We start from the raw sequence: 22,983 nt of genomic DNA, 5'->3' as shown, positions 1-22,983 counted from the left end.
AACAAAGGTAGCTGAGTCTCGGGTCCGCCTTTTAAGTGAGTATCCCATATCAGTTTCAAATTGTCTTTCCATCTTAACTATCTCTTCTACAATTAAAAATCAAGCAGCTCAAGTGTGATTCAAATTACACGGCACACACGAGGCAACGTCGGGTGGGCAGGCTCGTTGATTGATGGACGTCATCGTCACACACCTGCATAAATTGAAGCTCATGATGTCACTCACTGGACTTTTTCGTTAAAGATGTAGCTGGAACATTGCTTATTGCGTCAAACAATATTTTAACAAACAAAGATGAAGCAACGTAGTTCCATGTCACCGTGTACAACGGTTGTGATTACAAATGCAGGCAAATCTTCTTCACAAAATGGTTGTGAAACGCACAAAACTGCTATGTAATCCCCGTCTCGACTTTCAATACTTTTGACGCCAATCTCGACACTGACGAAAACGGTCAGCTGTTGATAAGTTACACGTTCAATTTAAGAGCCACAGGGGTAAATGGGTAACGTGCACTGTTTTATAAATGTAGGTTCCTATCGATATAACACTCTGAATGTTTCTACCTTGGCAGTATAACAAATGCCAAGTTCAATAATGGGATTGACAAATACGTAGATTGGGAACCGTTCAGGAAAATATAGTCCCGATGTGGAGGAGAAAATGTTCCTAGGTACAGTTGGGAAGAAAATGTTCGTAGGTACTGCCACATTTGATTTTGGAGGATTTTTTTGTTTTTGCCTTATTTGTTTGTTTGTTTTGTGGGGTTTTTATTTGTGTGTGTGTGCGCGCAAACTCCCGCGCGCGTGTGTGTGTATTTAATGACATGATCATACTCTGTTCAGCTAAGATGAAATACTTCATGTAAAACTTTAAAGTATTATTTGTTGACAGAAGTGGTGGTTAAAGAAGACCCCGAGTTCAAGTTCCCACATGGGTACCATGCAGTATGTGTAATGGTTTCCAAGTACTAGTTTTGGTAGCCAGTCGGGCTGGCTAAGCTGGAATGTTACTAGCCCACAAAATAATTCACAAGCCAGTAATTTCAATGTAGAAACTAAGCAAAGGATTACAGTAATAGACGAGAATACGATATTGCCGACATGACACGTTTCATCATTGAGCTGCTAATAAAATGGACATTTGTATCAGGCAATAATCTTGCATGATTTACAAGTTCATCATAACTTAACAAGTCGAAGAGAGGTATATATAAACAATATTACCCCATGTAAATTCAATATTCAACTGTGAATATTTACTATCCCAACTTGAGTTTTACTAGCCACGAGTTAGCGGGCCAGTTGTTATTGAATTACTATTCTGAATTACTGAACTACTATTACTAGCATATTGACAAAATCGGTGTAAAACAAAACTGACTCACTCATGTGCTCAGCACAACACGACATGGACATAGAGTCATGTAGAATAGTCAACATGTCGATTTTATTCTGTCCGAGTTGATTCATGCTTTTGAAAACATGTGTTCCACGCAGTCGGCATTAATTGAGAAGTGAAGTGTTCAATTTGATGAACTAAGATCATTGTCAACGCATATTGCTAATAGTATTTTGCAAGCAAATATGTCAACCTGTGACAAATCCCAAACGTTTCTGTGAAAAGTCGAATACCACACGCCTCTCAGTACCATTTGATCTTTGATTTCCAGTCGGTACGATTTCATTGCGTGTCACAGTTCGTAAGCACAGTAATGGTGTATGTTTCATTGATGTAGTATGCGTTACGATCTGTATCTTGGGACCCCTCCCACATCCAGCTGTCACACCATGATATGACTCACTCACTCACTCACTCACTCACCCACCCACTCACACGCTCACCCGCTCACCCACTCACTCACTCACTCACTATTACTTTGATGAAAAGACGTGAAGGTGGTAAGGAAACTATGTGCCCCTGTACTGAGAAATCTACTGGGGATTTGTTTCAGTAATCCAATAAAACCGAAGTACTCCCGTGTCTTAACTAGATAAACAATTTATACGGCAACGGATAGACAGTGAAATAGCCCTAATAGATTTCATGTCGACACTGCCCATAAAACTAAGATAGATTGGTACGTATCTCCTAGTGTTTGTTCCACCTTGCTCTGCTAATACCGTGTACATTACAGTTTTATTGTTACTAACGAGCTTAAGTGTTTAGAATTGACTCATTTGCATTGTATATGAAACCTCTCTTGTGAATCTGTATAATTTTGCCTTTGTTTTGCTCAATACAATTTTGAAAATCTCAGACTTGTCGGTGTTATATTTTGCTGGTTCTGTGGGGATTTCTTACACCTTTTGTCATGTCAAATCTTTAACCGTAAACAAGACTTAGTATATACACTGTACCGCTCCTGAGATGTTGATGTTGGAGACAATATACAAGAACCATAGCTACACTGTTGTCCAGGTAACCTGAGGTGATTTTACATTCCGTTTGCCATTTGAGTTGTGGTTTAGTAGCCATTGGCCATGGCTCGTATTTCTTTGGTCATTGGATTAGATAAATTCTCATTATGTCAGTATTTCAAATTATTTGAATGGGTATAATGTGTGAAGGCCATTATCTGGTGTCCCCGCCGTGATAATGCTGGAATAATGCTAAAAGCGGCCTGAAACTAAACTCACTCACTCACTCAAATCACTGTATGTATGTGTGTGCCTGTGAGTCTGCCTCTCTCTCCCCCTCTCTCTCTCTCTCTCTCTCTCTCTCTCTGTGTGTGTGTGTGTGTGTGTGTGTGTGTGTGTGTGTGTGTGTGTGTGTGTCTTAAAGACTTTGTAAAGGGCATGCGGAAAACTCCGTTCAGGAATCAGTATTGCTGCACCTGTAAACCGACAGCCTGGAAATGTTGAATTTCGAGAAGTAATCAATACTTTTTAGTATGTTAAAGTGTAGTATCTCAGTTTACTACTTCCGTGCTTCGTTACGCAACAGATGATTGTTGGACGGGCATACAGAAGATGTCCAAGCCGCTAAGTCTTCGTTGGATCAGGTCACGAAAATGTGATGCATGTGTGAGTTATGCTTAAGTATGAGAATGCATGTATGTGTGAGGTATGGATTACAATGAGTGCGTGAGTAAGCAATATCAGCAATATTCCAGCAATATCATAACCATAATCATAGTCAGAGTACGGAGAGATCCCAGAAACTATATTTACCCTTCAGTTCCGGGAAGAAAATTCTATATACTAAGCTCTTCTTCTACAAACACAGAATGTATTCGAGGGAAAGTAATGAATACCATTTGGATTCTTATGACCGCAAAGGATTCGGTTAAGGTTTCACCTCTGAGTTCAGATCTGTCAAAACTTTTGAATTTTTGAATTTTCAACGATCTCATATAATAAAGTTGAAGAAAGATTTCATTCCTTGATCCATGTGATTTTGTCTTCAGATTTTCATGATCTTCATGAGTTATTCCATACCTAGAAAGGGGAATCGCATATTCAGTATACCTTTTCTAAACCGGAAACGTCATTAGGGTGAATGAATTATCCTCAGTACGAACAACCGACGTGGAACCTAAGTTTCCTGTGTGCGGATATTCGTGAACCGATGACATGTTTAGGTGTTCATATTTTCACGCATTTGTTTGCCTGGTCAACCATCTTAGGACAGCATAGTTCTAACTCCCATTCACATAATATCCCCCAGTTAGTGACGTAGATAAGACAATTCCTGTTCTATGCAAATGCAAGCTATTTGAAGATAGGTGGGTACTATTTTCTATCCCAAATGGCAATCATGAGGACATCATGACAGATGTGTCAGGCTTAAACGTGATACTGTGAACGCTGTGCAATGAAACACAGACTGCTTTGAACTATTTGATAAGCAGCAGAGGATCAATTTCATTGCCGACTTAAATATCGGCTTTTTCACTATCATTAAGTATGAATTTATTTGTCAAAGACTAAATTCTCAAAGTCTAATAAGTGCATTATTTATCCTTTGTTTGCTGTGTATGTTGAACGCATATCGTTAATGTGTATCAGAAAATGAGTAAGAGATTTTCGTGACGGTATTTGTGGGGTTTTTTTTATTCACGTGAAATTAATTGTGTACCATCTGTACCCCGTATTCTGGAAGAAATGACATGACCGTGGTTCGACATGCACGTCCAAGGTTGAAGCAAATTCTGTGACATGCTCTCAATGTAGCTGAAAATGTTATACTCACACTCACGCACTCATTCATCTATAAAATCTCTGTATTGAGCCTTGGCCGATGGCCAGTAATATGACCTTGTGTTAACCATCAACGCTCTTTTCCGAACTGGAATTTGTTTAAGGATAATAAGTACCGGATCATCTGTGGCAAAGTCATGTAATTCCTGTTTCGTTTCAAGTCACAGTGGACATCCATATATACTGTACAAAATAAGTTAGGGATACTGGAATTTTTATGACTGATATTTTATCAGTGTGCCAATACATCATTATTCATAATTTATATATATCCCTAACTATTTTTATCCAGTATATGTTGTGTTTGTTACCTTACCCCTTTATCGGCTGTATGTATACCTAAATAACGATTGTGACGGTCATTATGATTCTCTTTGGGAAAAGTAATGTTAGGAATCATCTGTAATTGAAGTGCGTTTAGTATTTGCTTTGAACAACATTGGCAATAACTGATATCTTTAAGTAGGCAGTTAGTGGTAATAGACACTGTGCAGATGTTACTTTAATAGGTATATGCCAAAGCAAGTTGTCACTCGTTTTGTGTTCTACTCACCAGAATACAGTAGGTCTACGAATCCAACTCCTTAATGATTTTGTTGGAGTATAGCTAAGCAGTAAGTAGGCACAATTTTTGCACGAAGAATGAGAGCAAGACGTTCAATGACACCATTGCATTTTTATGGAAACTTTCTTCGTATTAACAGAAACTGTAGCCTATATTAACACGCTGTATTTACTCGATTATTTACAATGTTGTTTCTGTGTTGTTTACTTCCACAGGAAGTGGCAGAAATTCTGCGCATTAATCTACACATCTTAGTATTTAGGTTCTAGTGCAAAGGTCCAGCAGGTAACTTATTATTTTATTTGTCACTTGCTGTGTATCTTGAAAGCTAACCAGATGAGTGTTCATTAATCTCAAAAGGATTTTGTTTCTTATTTTGACTTGCACCAAATGTTCAACTGTTTGACTTGCCTTTGCATGTGTATGTGATGTGTGCCACCGGTGGAGTTGAATACTGCCAAACATTTCTGATCCTTACACATGAAAACGTCACATGTTTTACTTTCAATCGGAAAGTCGATGTTTTACAAGAGATACGACTCAGGAGTACGAAAATAGCTTTGCCGCTCTCATAAGTATATCAGCGTCACGGGCGATAGATGTTGATCTACAGTTTAGGCAATATGCAGATGTTACTGCTATTCTGTCTGTGTTCGCATGCCAGGTTCACCATGTCCCAGGTTCACCAATGGTCTGTGCTCACCAAACATACCCGAGCGGGTGAACATCGACCCCGAGTTGGTGAGCATGGACGATCTAGTCTGCTCTAGCATTATCCACGCTGTCACGCCAAAACATATTGCTAATGGCGTTGAACCTAAACACTTACTCATAAATCAAATAACAGAGTTCTAGTTAGAACAGAGTTCCTGTTTATTTCCTCTCCTCTCAACAGGGTGATGCAACAATAAGAACACAGAACATCAGTGCAACGAACACAGTGATATAGCAGCTTAATCTTGAGCATTTGGTACTGGGGTAGTCCTTTTGTTTCTTACATATTCTTCAGAGTAATTCCTTTCTGATTTCTATTGGTTTAGCAGCTATGTAGAGTCTTCTGTAAGGATTTGAAAAGAATGGTATCAGGAACGTGTTTGGGAACATCCATTAGGACACCACAGCAGCCAGCGTAACGAGTCGATCACCTTCTCAAACTCTTTCATATCTTGACCTTTGATCTCCCAGCCTGAAACAAGATCACATAAGGTAACATCATACTTAAACACTGTTACGCTTTGATATAAACCTTCCACGTAAAGACAACGGTAACAGTTGTATCATATCCGGATAAATATTTTATGAAATGTGTATGATTACGACACAACATTGCCACATTTTTGGGTCAGGTATTTTATAAGGTTACAAGATCTCACGACTACAGCGACTAAAGGCCATCTTGCAGAAAAACTATGACAGAACATTCTGTGGCATTAAGTCTCTGGATAAAAATCCCTATATACTATCTGTAATTTTGTGACAAAATTACATTGTTATAATGAAAAGAGTGATGACGTATCCTCTATGGCACTCATTACCCCGGAGATACGGAGATATTTACTAACAACCGTTATTGGTCAACTTCTGTCAGAAAGCGTGGCAAAACCCTGGGGCGGTTGGCTAGCCTAATGGTTAAAGCATTCGCTAGTCACGCCGAATACCGGGTTCGATTACCCACATGGAACCAGTGTGTGAAGCCCATTACTGGTGTCCCACCACGCGATATTGCTGCAATATTGCTAAAAGTGGTGTAAAGCTAAACTCACTCACTCGTAAACTCTTACTGGTCACTGTCATGTTGCATATATCATAACAAACATGAATGTTGGAACTCTACCCCTACATGGGTTTTCCTACAGGGATCCGTTGTACCAAACGACGCTACCGCAGTCAAAAGTCTATGCTAAGGTATGGGAGTCGCGATCACCTCAGCCCAAATATTGCTTCGGTACAATGGCACCCAGATGGTCAGGCTATGTCAGTAAGCTAATTGCGTGTCGCCGTGCCCAGATGTCCTCTGCTAATTATTGTTTGCCTTGTCATGATTATATGACTGTATGCCATTTTGCAAGCTTTACCAATCCATCCCCATCTTTATATAGTCTTGGAACAGTTTGTTGTCACCCCGAATCTTTATGCATTATGAATCTTTATCTAAATATATGATAGATGCGATGACTTTACTAATCTGTTTCGTCACGTGGTCACGTCGGTAGATTAATTGGATAGTTGAGTACTGACCAAGGATAGCAGAGCACCGACATACTTGAAGATGAACCCAATCTGCGTGGTCAACTCTCATGTTATTTCAATTCTACCAGCCACGCAGGCATTCTGATTCCTTGGCATGTAGAAACCGATTACCAAGAAGAGGAGTGTAAATAGTTCCCACTTGCCTGCCTACTTCATTCATAAGTACATTACTGAAAAACCTCACTCAAATATTATCAAAATTTTATCAACGAGGAGATCCAGAATTGTTTAGTTATCAGACAAAATTTGATTTCTTGTCCAAACGTTTGAAAACAGGGATATAAAGTTTTAAATCGATTGTCACATATGTTATATTTGGAATTATACTTGACCACTTGACCACATACGTTTTGCCATTGTGTATTCAAATATCGATTGTCATCACGTTAAGTGACAGGTGTCCATTCAAATGACTTTTATAAAATCACTCATGCATATAAAATATCTTATTTTGAAGAAAAGCGTGTCCAGTTCTATGGAATTGTTCTTTTACGTGATCGACATGTAGTTCCTGGAACGATCTCTATCCATATGATCAACGATCAATAGACTTTAAGTTGACAGTCATGCATGTCTCTAGATTATATTTATATCTTTAAAATAAGAATTCGTGTAGGTACATGAACTTTCTCTTTCGTAGACATGGCGCCACATCTTGAAGGACATCCTCTAGTCTCATACCGACTTACATCTGCTTATGGTAGCGTGATCACGCTATTCGCTTACGTCACATTAGTCGTCTTGCACATCAAAATATTGTATGACTTAGCAATTCTGCTTCATTAAACATCCGTATTTTCCATTTTCCTTTTGCTATGTACTAAAATATATTGAAAGGAACGATGACATAATATACCCATGCGTAATTAACAGCTGTTCTCTATAATTACGCACTAATCAAGTGCAATTTGGACATCTACTTTCGGAGCAATCGTTAGTAACAAGGAGAAATAAATGAAAGTTTCGATCTGAAATTCGTCTCATCTGAAAATAGCATAATTTGATCATTGCACAAGGCGTTTCCAGAATTACTAATCATCAGAGAAAGACTCCTTGCTTAATTTCGATCTCGTGAACTTTTCCATGGAGAGTCACCCGCCTTATTCCCTTTGTCGTAAGCCATAGTTCGATGCGTCAATATTTGCAAAGCTCAAAGCAAGCCAAAAACACCGCGCGGGCACACAAGCGTCGTAAGCAAGAGTATCAGTTCTGTATGGTACTATACTTAGGGTCTACTTACAGCAGAAAACCAATTATATTAGAAAGGAGATCCTTTCAAATGTACAGGTATCAACGCTATGTAAACTTGTATGCAGATGCATTCAAGAACAGTTAAGAACTGTGCGTCAAAAGCAAAGCTGTTTGAACTATCCCCAGTATTTCGTACGCCTATCCGTCTTAGAAATGGTTCTAAGACTTTATCAACACGTTTGTTGTAAGATGCAGCTAACAAGTCGGAGTATCGTATCACAAATACGAACATTAGATTGATGATCGTGATATTGATCTGTGATGTTGGATTATCTGGTCCAGACTCGGTAATGAACGGACCGCCGTCAAATAGCTGGAATATTGCTGAGTGCGGCGTGAACAACAAACAAGCAAATCATGCTCCTGCGTCAACAAACAATCGGTGAAGACATACGGTGTTCGCAAATACACAAATCAACGCACAGGCATAGTAAGGCAAATAATCAGTGAACACGTTTCCATCCATAAATGGCATAGCTCCATTTACATGTAATTCTGTGATGTTATCCTTTTCCCTCTTCATTCTATCTCCGTCACCCAGCGGAGTACAGTTACAGACTTTCTGATAATACTTTATTGTTTGTACAGATCGCAAGCATAACATTTGGTAGAGGCGTTACGTCAGTGACACTTTGTTTCTTCATAAACACAGTTTCTCAAATGTTAAAACAATTCGTTAAGAAAGTTTAAATTTGTTAAAGATCTTCCAGAGCGGCACAGATTTTCACAAAGAGAAATGTTACCCACTGTGTGATCTGGCCAAAAGACTGTTCACAACATCTTCACAGTGGAATGTTCTTAAGGTAGGTAGGTTTTCCGACACGATACTGGTCAGAGTCTATCGATACGTTTGCAAACTCTCTCACGATCGTGTGAGCAACCGAAACACGACTCTAGCGTTTGGTCGATACCTCGACAAGTTACTGTTGATACACACCAGTGTCCGGGGTTAAACTGGTTACCGACAAATTGACTCTGGCTGATCAGGTGAGCGATATCAATGATTATTGATCACCGGTGGGCGTGACAGTTGCCTTAACATGATCTAGGTGCCGTGTGCAAAGGCCAAGATGACAAGATAGATGTGCGCAGAGATGGACAAAATCTCTGACATGCATGCAAAGGATCGTTCAATATCATGAAAAAAACAGCACATGATCAATCTCGAGATAACACATTCATGGGCAAATAAGTGATTTGGCTTCTTTAAATTTATAATTCAATCGCTGACAAAAAACAAAGGAACGGATGGTATCATTTCATTAAACATTTCAGAAATCCACATTACATGTAATTTAATCTCCCAGAAAAATGTTATCCCATTCTTCAAATTTGCATAACAATCTAAGTAAAAACGGTAATTTAATTCTTCAGTGACGTTGTGGTAAGAATGCTAAAAGAATTTCCCCTTTATAACCATTAAGACGTTTTGGAAACGACACACTTAAGCATCACCTTCTCAGACCATGGCTGGCAAGTTCATTTCGTTATCATCTTTCCAACACTACATCATGTGAATAAAAACAGAGTTGAATTACTTACTCGTACGCTGCACCTCATTTCATCATTTTACGTATTGTTTGCCTACCTCACCAAGGAAATTCAGTTCTTCTATTCGTCAGCTTCATGTTTGTCTCTTAATTGTTAGAGGAACACCCCTGACCCAGTTAAAACGTTGTCTAGTTCCTATTTACATCAACGGGTCTATCAATAAGGTTGCTTTTCAACTGTGTAAAAGTAAGTAGTGGCAATCAAATTGTTTTGGCGACATTATTCACCATTAGCGTGTGATAGATAACATCTCGCTTCACGTGGTCAGTATCTCATAGGACCATGATGAAGCTGAAGTGACTTAATTTGACATTATACACCTGTTTTCGGGGAACTGTGTTCCCGCTAACCAGCTTAGAAAGATTGCAGTGAAGAGGCATGAGGTATTTTTTTTAGGAATTTATGTTGGTCGAGAAAAACATGAGCTAGTTAATATCCTTTGGCTGAGAGTTATCCATTACATATAATTAATGACGGCATACAAAACCAGTACGTTAACTGACTCAGAGGAAGAAATCTGCAAGCACCAGTAAAATCAACTTTGGTCCTGTCCTGAACTTTGTCGAAAAAAAATCAAGGCGCTTTATGAAGTCTTGCAAATGTACCACCCACCTGGTATCTCTGAAACGATTCATATTCTTTTGTACAGTTTTCGTCATTCTTGCAGTGAGTATTTGAGTCGACTAGTCTTGAAACATACAGGATTTGTCAGAATTTACTCGATTTGCGAAATTTTGTATTTCCTCATCTAGATAAGCTTTTTGGTGAAAGCCATGAAGATTTCCTAAACTTCAGAATGTGGATGATATGGTTTCCATCAATATAGCCCAATTTCCCGTCCTTGCACATGTGTATCCCACCTTAAGCAGAAATAACCTCGAGGACTAAACCCATTAGCCATTTCATGTTTAGGTGTATTATACATACCAAGACAGCGCAATGAAAAGAAATAATGAAAATGAGTGCGAAGAGTGGCTTCAGTTATCAAATACTCACCCCCTGGCCTCGACTTTTTAATGTCAAGATGTTAGCTGGAAAATAATTTGCTACCATATATCACGCCCTAATGAAACAATCGTCAGTGTGGTTAAAATGTGGGGAGGAATCAGTTATCTACCAGTTTGAATAATATCGTATGACGAGCATAGTGTTCAGCACAGAGTCCAGTTGTACAATACGATCGTAGCGCTAAGGTGACATTAACTCCCATACATTAACATCGACTAAAGTTAGTCTTAGCACTTAGGTTGTGTTGTACAACGACACCCAGCACACTGGCTTAGGTTCTGACACGACTCTCGGATATTGCTTGGCTAAGGATGACGAACGCCTTCAGTTCTTTGTCCATGACGAAATCATCAGTGCCGGGGATTTGTGCTTGGAAAATAATTGAACAAGGTGTTATAATCCAAGTTCCTTTATTTCCGTTCATGATTCATTCCCATTGATGCAAGGCACATCTCTGACGCCAGAGAAGACACTCTGTCAAATTTTGCAAACTGTTGATTATGATAATTAGCCTTTTAACATTCAGCTGCATAAAAACACCTGCACCTTAACGGATCGAACGTCTTGCCACAAAGCATTTAAGATGTTCACTCGTTTGAGATAAATAGCGTTTAAGTCAGTATCACCTTCATTAAAAAATAAAGATCCAGTCCCCCCATGGAATAATACAAAAATAATGAAAAATGCAATACATTACATGGATGGGTGCCATGTCAAAATTAGCGGATTGTCACAGAGTCGAAACATTCCATCTCAGGTTTCAGCTGTCAACTTTACAACACAAATCACTGATACACAAAATGGAAAATGGATTTGCATTTCCTTTAAGAGACATCTAGACGAGAGTTTCCTCGACAGAGCTGGATACATAATTTATTTTCCTATGTCACTGGCATAAACATTAATGAGGAAATAAGTACTGGTGAATTACGTCGCGTTGCTCAAGGAACCCTACGACCAACATTCAGCGAAACTGATATTGATTTCTAGGACCAAAACCATGTCCAGCATACCTACTCAAGATGGACATCTCAATTATCTGCATAGACGTATATATACGTACTGTACCATCGGTATTACTATATGAATGGTCATTTTCATGTTTATGACAGAGAAGAAATGTTGGGAATGATTGGAAGACATATTCGTAATGCCCGTGGTCCTATATCTGCAGCTATTCATATACTGCAAATGTTTACACACAATGCTGTCGACGTGAGTGTATATACTCAAAAGGCGGGACTTTCAGGGATGGACAAAACGTTATGTGTGTACCCTTTACGCGAACACCTGGTTTCGCCACTGATTTTCAGTTATCTATTCATACAATTCAAGGCTTGCTTACCCATTACGCCGACTAGAATCTGAAAATGTGATACCTCTGAAGACGTTTAATGCTCTAGTGCATCAAAGTTTTTCTGTACTTAATATGATCATGTACAGTTATCCATGTTTCGTTGCTGAAATGATAACAAGCACATAAATGATAACAAGCACACTGGATGGAATCACCTCTATCCTGTAAAAATTATGAACACGCGTTTTTTGTCTCATGAAATTCCCCATCCAATTTTAATAATGGTATAAGGTATCAGGCATTTGGCATTCTCTACGGTCGCTTTGATGTGCCTCGTTGTATGCAGCAGTGGGGTATTATATGGCTTCATTTTAACTTTCTACGTTTTCATGAAGGAAGTAACAGACCATTATCAAAAAACGCACCATATTTATCACATAAAAGTTCGTCTCTTTTTAAGCTAGTTCACAAACTGCCGCTACATTTGCACCAATGTCGTATGTGCCATCTCCAGGAGCCTTAAATCTGCAAATCCGACGCAATCTCAAATTCCTGACTCCGTGCTTCGTAATTGAACGTCATCTATGGTCTTGGAACAAATGTTCATTATCTGTCATCTTGTTTGTGACACATTGCTATCCATCCTCATCCATCACATGGATATGACGGCATCCCTCCTGTTATGTGTAACGAGTTTCAAATCTATGACATAATTGAAGGACAGTGCCAAGCAATGTGTCAATGCAACCTGACACGTATCTCCGTCCCAGACTGATACTGGAGCGCTCTCGTATCAAACAAAGTCAATATTGCTTAACCCGAAACTACCAAGTCAACGCCTTTTCTTGTTCCAGTAATATTGTGAGTCGAGACAGGCTATTCACTTAAACTAATTGTGATGTTTCAAATTTGCAATTGTTAAATTTAGAAAGGATTTGGTATCAAGGCTTTGACATATTTCAGGATATTATCAGAGTTTTTATCGTTTACAGCATACATTTGAAGAATGCATTACTAGTTTTCTGAGCATGACTTGAAACCCTTCCCTTCTTGTGGTATAATATTGAAATTGATATCAAAATTTTGTTTTTGCATCGAATTTGCTGGTTAAATTAATCAATGTAAAAAATCAACGGATCACATTAATCACGATTATTTGTTCACTCACAAACAGGAAGACCGTATGGAAATGAGCATCCCTTGATTGACATGTCTTGTGATCGCTGTCACACTGGCTAATCATATCTAGACTACTCCGAGGAATAAACTAATATAACACCTCATTAGCTGCCGAGATTCAGCGATTGATGACATCGAATGAAAGTATCATGACGAATTCTACGAATAGTAGTAAACATATATTTCAGTGTGCAATTCGAGCAGGATACGTCCACCTTTCGAAGACACCTGTCACAATCACTATTTGATAGCGCCTGATAACACGACCAGGCTATAGCAAAAATCGTGCAATCGACACTGCCTTTAGCAGAGAAGTGGTTTCGAGGCTTATATTTACTACGTAAAACGATGAAACGGTGGCGTGGACGCTATATACTGTGTAAAATCGATTGATGCTACTCCAGACAGTGATACATACAAAACTTGATATAACAGTAGTTTAGACAAAGGTCACCGAATCCTGAGAAAGACTAATACAATGTTGAGCGACCAATTTCTAATTATTCCTTTTCTTAATTCAGTTAATTGATCGTGGCTTGCGTTGTGGGAACAATTTAAGTCAAACGTTGCAGAATTATTTGTCTTAGTTGTAACAGTACGTTCAAGATCGCCTCAGCATAACTTAGTTGCTATTTGTTCAGTATTGGGGCCACAGGGCATGACTAATCAAACGTTGACTGCGTTGCATGAAGCACCACTCGTAACTTAAGCTCGCTTTGCCTTGCTTTACAGTTGACACAATACGCAACATGTTTGGTTTGGATATATACAACGTACGAAACGTCAAAGCCAAAGATACTCTCGTTTACTCACCGAAACAGATTCCATTGCAAATTATGCAACTCAACATAATAATGAGGGTACTTATACCGCGTACTATTCCATAGCACCAAAGGGGGTGAGTGAGTGAGTTTAGTTTTACGTCGCACTTAGCAATATTCCAGCTATATGGCGACGGTCTGTAAATAATCGAGTCTGGACCAGACAATCCAGTGATCAACAACATGAGCATCGATCTGCGCAATGGGGAACCGATGACATGTGTCAACCAAGTCAGCTAGTCTGACCACCCGATCCCGTTAGTCGCCTCTTACGACAAGCATAGTCACCTTTTATGGCAAGCATGGATTGCTGAAGGCCTATTCTACCCCGGGACCTTCGCGGGTCCCATAGCACCAAAGGGCATGATCAAAGTACACACATACAGCTCAGCATTATTACCCCGGATAACCCAAGCTGCCTGTTAGGTGTTAGAATGCTATTGTCATATTGATTTATCCCACCGGGTACCCATTTATGCTGGATGATCAGGGGCAGGTTGAACAAACAAACTTGCCTGATGTGAGACCACATGTATTACATGTGTTTCGTTGTGGGGCTCGTCCTTGAACAGGACCATGCGCCACCCCATGCTTTGGGGAAATTTGGATAAACTTTGGCTTATCTGATTCTAAATAAACATAACTCGTCTCGTTAGATATACTTTAACTAGATAAGTATTCAATAGTCAATGCTACTGAAATTTACCAAACTTGAAAACGGTGCCATCACCAGTAATTCGATAGCTCTGACAGGACAGGTAACATAATAATGGACGACAACAGCCGGTGTAATTATTGCCATTCCACAATATGCAACAGCATGATGTTCCAAATCGGGATTGTAAGTGGTATTTACCATTTACTGTCACCAGTTCAATACCTTTCATCTTCAGTTATAATTTCTCTAACGGTCCCTAAATGAACCTACGTCTTTGGCGTCACTGACAAACGCTCAGCCATTCTCTTGTATATCACGATTTACATTATTTGTGAAAGAGAAATTAATATTATACATATTATTTCTATTGTCGATATCATACATCGTCATATTTGAGGGACTACAAAAACTTCTTGAAGCGAAAATTGCATAATTTGATCTTGAGAGCTACCCTAAAATGCAATAACGGTGCATTAAGACATAATGTTAATACATATGGTGTGACCGTGTTGACAACTTGGCGCCCGTGCCGCTACCAATCCAAAACGTGATGGATCTGCCAAATGTCCCTATTTTGAAATACGCCCTTTTCAGTCCTAACGGGTCTTGCAAAAGTTGTTGATTTCCCTTGGGTGCAAAGTCGGGGGTCACATTGTTGGCTCGGTTATGGGATGAACATACAAATTTAGAGATTTTACTATCCCTGGCATAGAAAGACTGACATCCCGAATCGTAAAACCACGTGCAATTCATTAGATAAATCTCATCCCGGATTCATAACTTTACTACACCGCACTTTACGTGGCAGAGGTTTTGCTGATCCTATACCCACTCTTTGCCATGATCCGACACAGGGATATATTTATTGGTAGCCTGTCTCCAAGAACAGCTGTGCCATCTTGTGATGTCTACAGTATATTATTGTCCGTTCACTTACACAGCACTTTTTGCCTGACATAGGGGAAATTTGATTAGCTTCAGCGGTCGTGTACGTGAATGTAGGATGTGTGTTTTTTGTTAGCTTCATGATCACAGAGATTATCACACAGTGTGTGGGTTGAAGTGTACAAATGTAATTACACTCCAAACGAACGTGCAAGATGTGGTTTATTTATATTCTCATAAATGTCGATTCGCGTGGACAAGACATAGTGACCTCGTCATTTTTAGAACATTCTGGTAGCACAACGTATAGTAGTATTGTGAGAAGGGACGTTCGACAGAGCTGACACTTCAGAATGTTCAGTGTGTGGAGTAATTATACAATAATAATAAATCACAATAACTTACTTATATTGCGCCCGGCATCCATCTGACAAGTTGCTCACTGAATGGTGTAAACAGAATCTGATTATTATTATTACCCCGGATAACTCAAGCTGCCTGTTAAGTGCTAGGATGTTAGAAACACATGACCTTATCCAACCGGGTACCCATTTCCTGCTAAGAGATCAGAGGCAGTTTTGAACAAACTGACTTGCTTAAGGTGAGGCCACATGTACCACATGGGCTTCGTTGTTTGGCAGGACTCATGGAGTCCAGCTGCCGAACACGGACTATCCGAGCTCGACGTTGCTTAACTTCATTTGATTCGTGACGTCAGCTCTACACACAGGATCACACACCGCCTCAACATGATGAACGCTGAAGCAGTGCGTTATCCAGATAGTATTTCATTCTCGGATATCTTTACAATATGTACTATTTATGATACCCCGAGAGAATCATGTCAGAACAGAAACATATATGCCTTCTGTTACAGTGTGTTTGCGACTTGTGTTTATGTTTCCTTGCCGTTTGAGATATCCTACCATTATCACACCTGTGAGAACCATGCTTTGTACCCACGGCGAGAATCAAACCCGATAAAGCGTTGACCACTAGGCTACCCTGCAACAAGTGGAAAGCAAACTGTTTGAGAAATCTCAGTTTCAGAAATGTCTTCCATGTCTGGATTTGCCATAAATCTAGGCAACATTGAGGATTACCACATACGCATCTTCTGGGACTTGTTCTGTTTAATCTAACCTTCTCTTTCAAAAATATTTCCAAAAAGAAAAAAAACAAGATATGAGCAAGGCGTTTAAAACTAGCACTTAAGATGCGAAATTTCCACAAAAATGTCACGATTACTGAAACACAGAAATTCACATCATAAAACAATACACATGTTTACAAAAGTGTTCTCATAGCAATCGACCAAAAAACACAAATCTACGTAAACAAAAAATTCTAGAAGAGAGAGTTCCAAGCCTGCAAATGCAATAATACACAAAGAAGAGGTATTAGCCCAAATCGAAGAAACGTAATGTAAACGCACCGGTTTCCCAAGAGTGCTAGCGGGAAAACCAGACATGCATCAAAAACATTATTACGGACACTAAACTCGGCTTCAAATTCATCCCGTATAATGGCTAATCCACAAGAAAGGCACAGGAGTAAAATCCCGTCCTTTGGGAATCGTGCAAATATCTCTTTCTAACAAACCCTTATGGAGGGTAATCCACTCCGATGATCAATGAATAGCTTAGTCTCATGGGATACGAAACCCATGTTTGGACCTGATTCGACATTGTCAATAAAGCCTACGGCATTTTAACAGACTGGTTTTTTTATACTATGGATCATATGTTACTATCCTAAGTGGTGCAATCGTATTCACCATAAATTCTTTTGAGGTTGCGTCTGAAGACAGTGGGGGCGCGCATCTAATTGAATTTTTGGAACAAATCGCTTCATCCGACCATTTGCTATTGTTAGCAATGTTGGAATCAAACCATAAATTCGATCTATTCCGAAGGACGTTTTTAAACGACAATCTAGACATGCATGTTTCTCTCGAAGGAGCCTCAATTACCGCCGGTGGAACCTTTCACGCAGCTCGTCGGTTAAAGCTGTAATTGCTGTGCGGAAATGCTCGGCTATTGAGAAGGGATCTTCATACTTCATCGTTCGTATGTTTCATTGTTCTGAAGCATTACGTTGCAACTGTGTTATTATACATCATTGCAGTTCTCAGCACGATGTGGCCAACTCACTTAACACATAATTACAATTGCCATAAAATCGCCGGATATTAGAACCTGGCGTCAACACTATTGTAGAAATAACATTAATCTTGACAAAATCATAAAACGTGTTATTTTCGGCAATTGCATTTCAACATCTTTTGATACCAAAGCATTCTGTCAGACCAGATCATATTTTAAACTGAAATCGACCGCTACTGTTATATGATGCGCTTTCGTTTGAGTTTTGGAAAAATTGTGTAATGTGTTCAGGTATCAGTTGATAGTTATCTTGTTCTTTTTACTTGCGCTCTTGTTTTTGAAAAGAAATCTTGGTTTCGATCACGGCCTACGGAATGAATAGCTTGTCTTTATCATGAAGAAACATGAAGAATATGGTTGTAGTCTGGTATATACAGACCTTATGCCATGTACCAACCCTGTTATTTACTTGTGCACTCACAATCGTCGTTTACACACAGCAGAAAACTGTGATTACACGATGCCATTTAGAAAGTGGTCAAATGCAACATATGTCATATTTGGGATGTCACTTTCTTAGTTAAGTACAAGTTCTAGTACTTTTGTTTTGGTTGAGTCCCATCCGGGATTCGAACCCGCACCCTCAGAGTCAGGCACCTAATCGCCAGCACACAAAGTCAGCCGCCTAGCCTGCTCAGCCACCGCGACTTCCAAAATGAAAGTCGGACAACTGGTAGTCTAGATTGCGTACTTTGTGTACCCCTCTGATAAGTGTAAATTGGCACGGCTCCCACGGCCGAAAGCTATGATTACACGATGCCATTTAGAAAGTGGTCAAATGCAACATATGTCATATTTGGGATTTCACTTTCTTAGTTAAGTACGAGTTCTAGTACTTTTTTTTTTGGTTGAGTCCCCCCCGGGATTCGAACCCGCACCCTCAGAGTCAGGCACCTAATCGCCAGCACACAAAGTCAGCCGCCTAGCCTGCTCAGCCACCGCGACTTCCAAAATGAAAGTCGGACAACTGGTAGTCTAGATTGCGGCCGTGGGAGCCGTGCCAATTTACACTTATCAGAGGGGTACACAAAGTACGCAATCTAGACTACCAGTTGTCCGACTTTCATTTTGGAAGTCGCGGTGGCTGAGCAGGCTAGGCGGCTGACTTTGTGTGCTGGCGATTAGGTGCCTGACTCTGAGGGTGCGGGTTCGAATCCCGGATGGGACTCAACCAAAACAAAAGTACTAGAACTTGTACTTAACTAAGAAAGTGAAATCCCAAATATGACATATGTTGCATTTGACCACTTTCTAAATGGCATCGTGTAATCATAGCTTTCGGCCGTGGGAGCCGTGCCAATTTACACTTATCAGAGGGGTACACAAAGTACGCAATCTAGACTACCAGTTGTCCGACTTTCATTTTGGAAGTCGCGGTGGCTGAGCAGGCTAGGCGGCTGACTTTGTGTGCTGGCGATTAGGTGCCTGACTCTGAGGGTGCGGGTTCGAATCCCGGATGGGACTCAACCAAAAAAAAGTACTAGAACTTGTACTTAACTAAGAAAGTGAAATCCCAAATATGACATATGTTGCAGCAGAAAACTGTCCAAAACATTTCTACATCAAACCTGGCATTCTTTTTACACGCATATCACTTGGCCCCGCCAAGTCGAATAAGCCGTGAAGATCCTTGTTACTATTGGTGTCCAGCAGACTATGCTTGTCGTAAGAGGCAACTAATGGGATCAGGTGGTCAGTGTCGCTGACTTGGCTGACACGCGGCATCGTATCCCAGTTGCGTAAATCGGAGATCATGCTGTTGTTCACTTGATTATCGAGCCCAGACTCGACTGTTTACATACCGCCGCCGTTAAACAGCTAACCAGCGAGGCAGTCAAAATCCGATTATTAGATCGAACATTAGATGAAACTATATATGCACTTACCGTTTGTACTTTGATTTATAAAGTCGAGATATCATATTAACAAAATGGCTGAAAACTTGAACATGGTCATGGTTCTCTTACAAATTGTCCATTTTTAATATTTGCTGTCAGTAATGTCTTTTAAATATACATAGAAAGTAGTCAATGATAGATAATAGTCGTATGGAATGCATTTTCTTTCACAGAGTCCACTTTTTTCAAAATATGGTAGAGAAACCCATAAAACCTATGATGTTAGTACTTCTCAGCATTAAACGCTGCTTAGGGTTGGATCTATGTCGTGTGTGTGTAATGTATATTTGCTCTGCGCTACTGGTGCACACAAAAGGCATTAACATGTTCCCCAGAGAAATTAGAATCTATTTTACTAGACATTCCGTTTATAGACTCAATAAAATAAACATCAACAAAGGTCCCACATGTAATGGTAAAATACGGATCCTGCAATCAAGGCAAGCATCTCTATCCCTGCACAAAAACACATTAATGGTGATATCGTTCAAGTGTTGTTTAATCATTCCGTCGTCTTACAATGTGAAATGTTTGGTAAAGAACATACTATGTTATTTAAAATTTTTTACCTATTTGTAGAGATGCCATTTCTGCCAACTGCGGCTGTGGACCCAGTGATAATTTGACAACTAACTGACTATGGGTTTACGTGTGGTTTTACGCCGCTGTTATTAACATTCCAGCAATATTCCAGCCTCACACATTGCATCCATGTGGGGAATCGAACCTGGAACTTTGGCGTGGCGAGCAATGCTTTAACTATTAGGCTACCCAACCGCCCCATGGTTTTACGACGCTTTCTGACAAAGGCAGAACAACAACGGTAAACGTAGAAACAAGAGGGTCGTACATTATTACACTACTAGTAACAGTTTGACGAGTGAAAGCTTTAACCAAAAGACTACCTCAGCGCCCCTATGATTTGACAAAATAATGTGTGCATCTAAATATACTATATTTCAGTAGCTTTAGATTGCTGTCTCATTTGTACTTGTACAAATACATTCGCCCTAATGATTAGAGTTAATCTTTCTCCATTGTAAGGTGTGTTTATGTTTGGAAATAGACAAAATGTTGGGGTTGTTTGTGAAAAGAAATACCTGCTGTTCACAGAATCAAGTATAAATGCAGTTAGCGAGACTGGTTCTTTCAATACCCAGCTGCAGCTCGTCACCTAAAATGAACGTATCGTCGAAAGTCCTATTTGAGCCCCATAACCTACGCTTTCATTATGTTTGTTGAAACCATGGACTGAAGCTATACAACACTAAATCTTTATGATTCGAAACAAAAGGCCTCAATGTGGATACCCTATAACTGATGAATTCTCCATGAGTTCTAAAATAATAGCCAATATATATATATGAAATGACCAAAACCGATAAACGTAACATTCAACCTACTGTATATTAATAGTTCGTCTCCATTGCAAATCAATGGTAGATAGACGAGTAAGCAGCAGCCATTTGAGCCGGGTCCTCTTCATGGATTTATGCTTGTCAGTTGTGTTTCCACAAGGGATCAGAGTTTCTTTGCGTGAGACAAAATTAGAGGCATAAGCCTACTTGTAAAACAGCACACATCCCATTTCCAGAGAACTATATCGAATATGTACTGGCAGCTGTATATCACTAGCCCAGTCTTTGAACATCTTAATCAAAGTTCCGAAGTAGAGAGATAGTACAGGGCACAGGCAGATATCTTATCTTGTAATTTCAAGAACCGAAATTTAGTTTCAGAAAGTTACATCTCTATAGAACCATGTCTTGGACCTTTGTGTTCAACTTTCATCAAAACCATAGTGTGTTTCTTGCAGATGGAAAGTTCATTGCCTGACAATTCAAGAGCAAACATTCGATGGGTCAAATTTCTATCTCTCTGGAACCAGCTACTTTGGCTGCTCTGTCAAATGTTTATCTTGCATTACCAAGATGGACATCTATTGGTGTATTCTTTAGTATGTATCGCAAAAAAAGGCAAGAGAGGTGATCTTCATATCCACTATATCACAACTTTCAAATGTCAGTTCTGGAGATTTGACAATACAGTTATACCGACTGATTGGGATTTGTGTCCCTGGAGACTCGCATTGTTCAGTTTCCAAGACAACAGACTACTGTTCAATGGTTAATATCAAACTGGAGTTGTACTGTGATCCACTATCTAATTAATGGGTCTTATTACATGCTTGATTGTTATTCCTAATATGGCGGGAGTGGGTTGCTTGACAATGATAGAAACACACTTTCAATGAAATGTCAAATCAGTAGACTGTGCCAAACTACACTAAATACATTCTGCAGAGTTCGGAAGGCTTTGTTTTCTAAATCTTCAGAGACCTGGCTCTCTCCAGTCGATCTTTAAAAAGGACACACTCTGTGAATGCTAAAGCCCAGATTTATCACGCACGAATATCCAATGATTTAATTGTATGCCCAACGACATAAAAATGTAAACCTATGTCAGTCGTTAGTTGGAAAGAATATGTGAAGTATCCCCTCCAACTTCCCTTGTCTCTTCTGCTCATCGAGATTAAGTTTCATAAACAAAACCTCTGAGAATTATCTGCCATTCCTATGCCCAGATAGAACAGACCGGTTGTAAAACATACCGAAAACATTTACTCATGAACACGTAAACGAGCCCTTTGTGAATACCTTATTATGTACGCAACGAAAGTCAATCCACAACTTTCTGATGACTGAGGCAGTAACATATAGCAGATGTGTACAGGTGAGTCGCTGTGAAGAACGGGGTGAGTGTAGATGGAGTGTGTGGAGACGTCAGGATGAGTGGAGAGAATCAACTGCTGATAGGATTGTAGATGGTAAACTGTGTATAGGGAGGTGGTACTGATGACGAACAGACAACGTAGAATGTACGTGGATGACGCTTTGTGTGGATAACTGACTTTATGTTTGCAGGTGAGAGGATGTTTGAAGATATGTGTTGATGGCAGGGTGTGTCTGAGAATGATGTAGTCTGTGTCAGTGACGGGGTGTAGCATACATGTGAATATGATAGGAATGATGGACGTAACGTGGGTAGATGGGAGGGTGTTTGGAGATGACGGAATTATTACTGACAAAGTCTACTCTGAGGACGACATGTGTGAAGATGAAAGGGTGTGTATAGCTGACAGCGTGTATGGATAACATAACGTAGAACGTGTGAATCGCGCTGTTTGTATAAAAAGGACTGTGTATAGATAGCAGAGCATGTGCAGATAATGGAATGTGTATAGGGAGACCTA

At 39.7% G+C, this 22,983-nt stretch overlaps 1 protein-coding gene across 1 annotated transcript in view; it reads right to left on the bottom strand.

Annotated features, from left to right (window-relative positions):
* Positions 1-5,622: 5,622 nt before the first annotated feature.
* Positions 5,623-22,983, bottom strand: part of LOC137265460 (cerebral peptide 1-like) — a 45,188-nt gene continuing 27,827 nt past the window's right edge. The window contains exon 3 of the mRNA XM_067800862.1: positions 5,623-5,953. The gene's annotated coding sequence lies outside the window, so the exon portion shown is untranslated. The remainder of the gene's footprint in view (positions 5,954-22,983) is intronic.

The sequence above is a fragment of the Haliotis asinina genome, chromosome 15 (assembly GCF_037392515.1).
Source record: "Haliotis asinina isolate JCU_RB_2024 chromosome 15, JCU_Hal_asi_v2, whole genome shotgun sequence".
Taxonomy (NCBI): Eukaryota; Metazoa; Mollusca; class Gastropoda; order Lepetellida; family Haliotidae; genus Haliotis; species Haliotis asinina.
The sequence above is the reverse complement of the archived record's forward strand: the minus strand, read 5'-3'. Positions and strand labels throughout refer to the sequence as shown.